Source organism: Lygodium microphyllum, chromosome 6 (assembly GCF_053477565.2).
Source record: "Lygodium microphyllum isolate KBCC chromosome 6, Lygodium_microphyllum_v1.1.10, whole genome shotgun sequence".
Lineage (NCBI taxonomy): Eukaryota > Viridiplantae > Streptophyta > Polypodiopsida > Schizaeales > Lygodiaceae > Lygodium > Lygodium microphyllum.
The window spans coordinates 5,493,031-5,501,228 of record NC_141140.1 but is presented as its reverse complement, the minus strand read 5'-3'; the positions used below and the strand labels follow the sequence as shown (position 1 = coordinate 5,501,228).

General features: G+C 37.6%; 1 pseudogene; it reads right to left on the bottom strand.

Annotated features, from left to right (window-relative positions):
* Positions 1-6,981: 6,981 nt before the first annotated feature.
* LOC148034263 (calmodulin-binding receptor-like cytoplasmic kinase 2 pseudogene) lies at positions 6,982-8,198 on the bottom strand (annotated as a pseudogene).

Below are 8,198 nucleotides of genomic sequence, written 5' to 3'. Positions count from 1 at the left end.
AGAGAGTGTGTGTGTGTGTGTGTGTGAGAGTTAGAGAGTATGTGTGTATCCACTAGAGGTCAAAAATAAACTAGAAGACAAAAATAAAAAGCAATAGCAATCTTGTGATTGTGAGAGATACACACACTTGAGTGTCTCATTAGGGGGCATCTCCAAAGTTAGAAATTTACCACAGGGGTTCACCACAATGAGGTTTTTGAGAAAATTTGAGTAAATCTACAAGTCTAGAAAAATATAAATGTATTGCATTAGCACACCATGGTGGGGTTTTTTAATGAACTTTAAACCAATTTACAAGGTTACACATGTAGAAAGCAATGGTTAATTGTCCCCATGTATTTCTAAGTAAAGAAGGGCCATTTTATTATATCATGACAAAAAGGGGTGCATGAAGCACAAGAGCATGGCCCTTTTGTTATGCAAACTATTTGGCAAAATCAAGCTCTAATAAGGCAAATTTCAACATTCCTAGGAGCATCTACGTCAGGTTGATTGAAAGTCTCAGAATGAGTCTCTTAACTCAATTATAATAGGGTAAATTTTTTAATGAAGATCAACCATGCCAACATAGAATGCTAGTACCATATAGGGTAATGGAAAAGTAACTCTTCAATACACACATGTCCCTTCCATGCCCATTTATAGACACTTCCCTCATGCTTGTGCTTTCCTCGTCGTGGCTTCATGAGCACCCAAGATCCCTTAGAGATGAGAACTTCTATCCATGTATTCCCATCAAGGGTAATGGGAACCAATATAGAGAAGACAGAAGTTGAAGGTCTGTGAAGCAAGGGAGTAGCATTGTTTGTGACCACTGCAAAACATCGAGAACTTAGATGATGAGGGTGGGAAGCCATTAGAGATTGACAACAAAGAAAGAGTGCAAAGAGCTCTAGAAGGAGGAGAAGGTCTCGGTAGCTAGAAGAAGGCAGGGAGTTTTTGAAAAACCTCCCTCCCAAAACCTCCCCAAACCTACCTCCATAATTTTTCCAAATCTTCTTCTTGCCCCCATAATAGTGACATTTATAGGTTATTCTCCTTAAACAAAAAAGGTTTTCAAGTATTTTTCTCTATTTTGTGAGTAATTTTTGAGAAAATCCAACGTAACGTTGGCCTCCATCCTATTGGAGGCGCTACTCCTTCTCTCTCCTATTATTTCCCTCCTTTTGACCACTAAATTCTCTAATGTATCATTCCAACGCACCTAGTTTGATATTAACTTTTTTCTTGGAAGAAGCTTGTGCCTCTCAAACTTTCTCTCTGAGCCAACTGCAGTCACTATGGTTCCCCTCCTTGATCACATGCTATGTCTTGACCTACTTGATGAAGCTCTCTCCTCCTTACTTTCTCTTTGGTACCAACATGGGTGTCTCCTTTTTTATCCAGTAGATTGCTATATGCAATAGATTCCTCAGGTGATGCAACAGAATAGGCCACCCTCTACTAGCTATAATGCCCCTTCTTAGTGGCCATTAGTTTTGAAATAATAGCAATAATCTTTTGATAAAAAATAGTAGCAACAAGATTTTTGCCTTAAATGCCATCTACCCATCTTTTGATCAAACACTTTTCTTGATCTTGCTCATGTACTATGCCGAAGGCCCAGTTGAGGAGCTTGGCTATCTCTATCTTCTGGGACAGTCCCTCTTCATCTTCTATTGGATCATTCCAAACAACAGAAGCTTGCATCTCTACCAAACCTTCTATAATGTGCCCACTCCTCAAATCATGGGACACGTCTTAGCAGCCCGTTGAGAGGTTTATCTAGAAGACATCGCCCGGCACTCCCAAAGAATGACACGGGTTTTGCCAACTAGGGTCTCTCGAGTCTGCCCCGCGATGGAACTTATCCAGCCATTCCCACTAGGATCGACCTGAAGACCGGGGTCCTGGCCAACATTGTCTAAGGACATCATCCGACCTTTCCTAACATTCCTTGTTAACATTTCCTTTGAGGAAATCTCTCGGCTAATCGAGACCACCCTTCCGTAGGATAGACCCAATTAGTCACATCCGCCACGCTTCCCTCGAGACCACCCTTCCGTAGGATAGACCCAATTGGTCACATCCACCACGCTTCCCTCGAGGGTCGAGAGAGAGAGAGAGAAAGGAAGAAAGAAAGAAAAAGGAATAAACATGAAACATAATAAAGAAAGAGAGAAATAGAGAGAGAGAGGGAGGGAGAGAGGAGAATGAATGAGAAAACACGAGGGGGTAGAGAAAAACAAAGAGAGGGTTTGTTCTTGTTCTTTGATTTCTTCTTTTTTTATTTTTTTTAAAACAATGATGTGCATTGAGGGAGAAAGAGAGGAAACGAGATAAGAAATGAGATTCGAGGGAGGAGAATGTGGTGCGTTGAGGAAGAACGATAGGAAATGAGAGAGGGAGAAGAAGAAAGGAAAAGGAAGAGAGAATGAGAGAGAGAGAGAGAATAAACATGAAAGATAACAAAGAAATGGGGAAAGAGAGAGAGAGAGAGAGAGGGAGGGAGAGAGGAGAATGAGTGAGAAAACATAAGGAGGTGGAGAGAAACAAAGAGAGGGGTAACAAAGAAAGAGAGAGAGAGAAAGAAATATAGGAAATAAGAGAGGGAGAAGAAGAAATGAAGAGGAAGAGAGAACGAGAAAGAGAGAATAAACATGAAAGAGAAAGGGAGAGAACATAAAATGAAGAGCACAAAGAAAGGTGCAAAGAAAGGGGGAGAAAATCGAGACTTTAGTTGACATTGATTTTGTTGAGTTACAAGATAAGAAATCCCTTCTCGAACAAATTAAGAAACAAAAAGAGAACGAGAACAAAAACAAACTATTTTTCGTAACGTAGAAAGACCACATGGAAAATGATGAAGGTCGTGATGTTCAAGATTGCGAGGCATATCTTAATCAGCGTGTCCCGTGTCCTTTCTCTCAATGCGATCTGGCAATTAAACGAAAGCATCGATTGTTTATAGAACACGTATGATGCTTCAGCGAGTTTCAATCAGAGATCATTGATTAGGTGATCTTAGACTTTGAGTAAATGGTAAGAAAAGTGTATATCAATCATGCATTATTGGTGCACAAATCGGATGCTGGATGCATGCGTAGTGAGTGCCGGAAGGTCCTTAAGAACAAAGAACTCTACTTTAAGCTCAAAAAGCAAGAGAATAGACCTGCACGACAAGAGGCAAAAAGACCAATTGGATACAATCTCCCCCTATGCCTTGTGTGAGTACTTCACAAGGTATGTACTTATAAATTAATTCATCTCAAAGCTAAAAAATAGCCTAATTTTACAGTAAGCATGCTTTAGCTTTTGTGTTTGCTTTTGTCCAAATAAACAATAAATCGTGTATCCATGCGCTTACAAAATAATAAATATTTGTCAAGCGCTTCAATAAATAAGCGTGCCTAAATAAATATTAGTGCCATGTCTTTAATAATAAGACGCGCGCCCATAAAAAAAGGTAATTTATTCTGGATAATTTGAATACACGCTATCGCCCAGTGCTTTCCAATGCCACCGCCGTCTGCTCTACACATCAATTGAAGCATTCACAATTGTTAAAAAATAATAAGCTAAACTGACAAAAGTGAATGCCTAGCAATCTTCAGCTACAAAATAAATAAATAGGTTAAAACTCTGTCCTAACCTTAATTTAATACGAGTGCACTCTAAACTCATACACGTCCATTAATTTAAATATGTATTTTTCGGAATCACCTGTTGTGGAGTCACCCATGTGCACATTAAATTAACATGACACCCGAAAAGGACAGGCGTCCCCGTCAACTTCTCGCATAAGGAATCTACCTTGTATACGAGCCCTGGTAAATAAATATAGTTTTACAAAATCCACCACAAAACTCACAGAATCCACCGTGGTCTCACGGAATTCACCGTGACCTCGGGGATAGAAATTGTCCTCAATTGCTATTAGCTCAATGTGGAGTGAGCACTGAGGGGTAAGCACTTAGGTCGCGGGTGTGCATCCATTGGGCCTCTTCAACTAGATGATTTTTAAACTTAAGCAAATATCTAGAATATCGATGGCCTATTCTAGTGGTCATAAAGTCAGTGTTTAGAATAGTTTTAGGTTCAAGGATTTCAGTTTCTTCTTCTAACAAAGGAGGGTTTTCATAGACAGGGTGAACAAGTAATTGCCCTTTAAAAGGTTGTAACAAACTGATGTGAAAATATTGTGGATTTTCTAGTGTTGGGGTAATTCTAATTTAAATGCATTGTCATTAATTTTGTGAATGATTTTGAAAGGTCCATAAAATCGAGGGGCTTACTTAACAGTAGGGTGTTTCTCAACACTTTGTAATCTTCTCTTTTCAATGCGTAACCAAACATAATCATCAACTTTGAAACTCATAGCTTTTCTTTTCTTGTTAGCTTGTTTAGTGTATGATTGTTGGGCTTTTGCAATCATGTCTTTGACTTCAGCAAAAATAGTAGCATGCATATTGGCAATATCATCAGTAGCTTTAACTTTGTTTGACAATGATGTAACAGGTGTAGGCAATCTATGTCCATAAATGATTTCAAAATGTGCTTTTTGTATAGCTGTATGTGGTGTATTATTGTATGCAAATTAAAATAAATGCAAGTGTGTATCCCATGTTTGTGGTTTTGAAATTTTGTATGCACACAAAAGATCTAAAATTGTATTGTTCGTAGCTTCTGTTTGCCCATTTGTTTCAGGATGAAATGCAGATGAAAATTTGATCTTTGTACCTAAATTAGCAAACAAAATAGTCCAAAAATTATTGCAAAATCTAGAATCACAATCAGAAATAATAACTTTTGGCAAACCATGGTTAGTAAAAATAGTCTTCAAAATTAATTGTGCAGCTTGAGATACAGTTAATGTTTTCTTGCATGGAATGAAATATGATTGTTTGCTAAATCAATCTATAATTGTCCAAATCATATCATGATTAGCTTGGGTGTTAGGTAAACTGGTTATAAAATCCATTGAATATGTTCCCATGGTCGTTCAAGAATCGGTAAAGGCATTAATAAACCATATTGCTTACCATGGTGTTGCTTAACTCTTTGACAAATTAAACATTCAGATACAAAGTTAGAAACATTAGATTCCATCTGTGGCCAGTAAAAAATCTTCAACCATACGTAAAGTAGAAATAATACCTCTATGGCCTTGATATGGGGGACAATGAATTTTGTGCAACACAAATGATTGAAATGGAATAGTTACACACAATCTTTTCTCATAAAACATAAATCCATCAGAATAAGACAATGAATCTATTGGAATCCAGTTATTTTCAACTAATTTATTCCAATCGTCTTGAAAACTGGGGTCTTCGTCATAGGTATCTTTCATAGGAATAAGGGAATCAAAAGATATAACTGGATACTTGGTCTTCTACTTAAGGCATCGGCAACAACATTCTCTTTTTCGGGGTGATATTGGATAAGTGGATAAAAACTTTGAATAAAAGTAGCCCATTTAATATGACGGTGGTCAGAGATTTGGGGCTGACTAAGGAGATGTTTGATACATTGTTAGTCAGTTTTGATCATGAATTCAGATTTCATTAAATAGTGTTTCCATTGACGTAAAGCTTGTACTACTGCTAGCAATTCCTTATTATAGGTAGAATACTTGAGTTCAGATGGTTTAAGTTTGAAGCTAGATAGGCTATGGGATGTGAATCTTGCAAAAGGACAACTCCTATTCAAGATCCAGTAGCATCAGTGACTACTAGGAAGAATGGTCTATTAAAGTTAGGTAGTTGCAACACAGGGGCATGTGTTAAGGCATGTTTCAGTAAATCAAAATACTTTTGCTGATTATCAGACCAATGATATACAATACCTTTCTTTAATAATTTTGTCAAAGGCAATGCAAGCAATGAAAAATTTCTCACAAATTTTCTGTAAAAGCTAGCAAGACCTAAGAAAGAATGTAATTCATACACATTTTTAGGTATTGGTCGATTCAAAATTTCTTCTATCTTTTTAGGATCAACTTTAATACCATAAGATGAAACAATAAGTCCTAAATATTCAATGTGGGTTTGGAAAAATTCACTCTTTTCAAGATTATTATATAATTGATTCTCTTTCAATAAATTGAAAACCAATGATAAATGTTCATAATGCTCGTTCTCATTCTTACTGAAAACCAATATGTCATCAAAGAAAACAATTAAACAATGTTGATGCTTCAAAAATATGTGATTCATCATACTATTGAATGTGGATGGTGCATCAGTTAAATCAAAAGCCATAACAAGAAATTCATAATGTCCAAATTGAGTCTTAAATGCAATTTTGAAAATGTCATATATGTCCAATCGTACTTGATGGTATCCAAATTTAAGATCTATCTTGCTAAATATTGTGGCCCCTTATAGTTTATCCATGAGATCGTCTACCCTAGGGATCGGATATCTATTCTTGAAAGTGATCTTATTTAGGGCACGATAATCAATGCACATCATATAGGTGTTTATTTTCTTCTTCACTAATAGGACAAGTGCACCAAAAGGCCTAATGAGTCCTCGGGTTAATAATTCTTCAACTTGGGTTTGAATTTATTTCTGTTCAATTTGATTATGTCGATAAGGCGCTTTACATGGTGGTTGAGAACCTAGAATTAAGTTTATTTTATGATCTTCATGATGTGTAAGTGGTAAGCCAGGTGGTAAGTCAATAGCAAAACAATCTTTAAATTGTGAAAGAAATTGTGCGTGCCTAGGATGCATCTGGTTTTTGTTGAGATTCAAGCTCGTAGTCTTTGGTCAGTTAGTTCTACCTTAGTTGAATAAGTTTAAGTCCCACTGACTTAACCATGGTTAGATCTAGGTCATTTTGATCTTTAGTGTGTATTGTACACAGTTGACTTTTGAGATTGTGTTGATGGAATGGAATGAACTAAAGGGAGCATGTGTGCTACCCTGGTGCCTATGCCTTTGTCTCCATCTCTTTCTCTTTGAACTCTAATAGGGTATCAGAGCTTTAAAGAAGCTACAGAAGAGGCTTTTGTGAAGATGATGATGATGAATAAGAAGAGTGCACCATCAAACTGGCACATGGACTCTTCTCGAGTTTTGGGTCCAACGTCTACAGAGCCTTGCCATCGTGGAACATGTCAAATGCCCATTTTGCAGTTATTCTCTCACTTCACTCGTGTTTCTGCTCAATGGGATGCCTGCTTGTAAGCATTTCAACAAGCAGTATCCCAAAGGAGTAGACATCACTCTTTTGTGTGAGCTGGTAAGCTTTGAGATACTCCGGATCTAGGTAACCGACAGTCCCCTTCACTTGTGTAGAGACATGGGTGGAATCAAGACCCCAAGGCCCAAGACAAGAGAATTTAAAATCAGCAACTTTAGCTCAATAGTTGCTAGTTAACAGGATGTTAGTGGACTTGATGTCACGGTGGATGATAGATCTGTCAGCATATAGATGCAGGTTTCCATTGGGAGCATATTCAACCATGAGAATCCTTTCAGATCCTTCTACAGCATACCCTATCAACTTGAAACTTTGCCGATAGCTGCATGTCATATGCAATCTTCTTTGCCCTTTTCATTGCAACAATCCTCCCATAGTTTAACCTCCCTTTCTACATTGTCCCAAACCCTCCTTGCCCAATTTGGAGCGATGGTGAGAAGTTATCAGTAGCTTTCATAAGGTCAGCCACTGTGAATGTAATAGCATTATCTGCTAGAGCATGGCCAGTTGCTAAACTTAATGGCTTATTTTTTTTACCATCATCCCATGAATTAACTGAAACATCCTGAAATGCAAAGGTTGTGCTATTATTGGTTACTGGTGCTTCATGATGAGGTACCTAATCTCCATTTTGATCAGATTAAGGTCAGCTTCCCATCCATATGATGTTTTTTCTATGAAAGCAGAATGGTAATCCATTTTATGTCATTTGTAAAAAGCTACCACATTATGAGATGAGCAATATTGTATGCATGTCATGCCTTTGGAGGGTGATGTAGCTCTTTCAATGTGCAATGGTCAAAGATGAGACAACTGCTTTAAGCATCTAGAGTCATTTGGATTTGCTGTAAGCTTGGAAATTGAGTAATAATTTTATGTAGAAAATCAGACACTGAGATTGTTTTTGAAAGGCCAACTTTCATCTCAAGAACAGGTTCAAACATACCAGCTCTAAGCTCAATTGGATCGACTGTAAGAGGAGACAAGGCACAACTGAAGCCACCCAT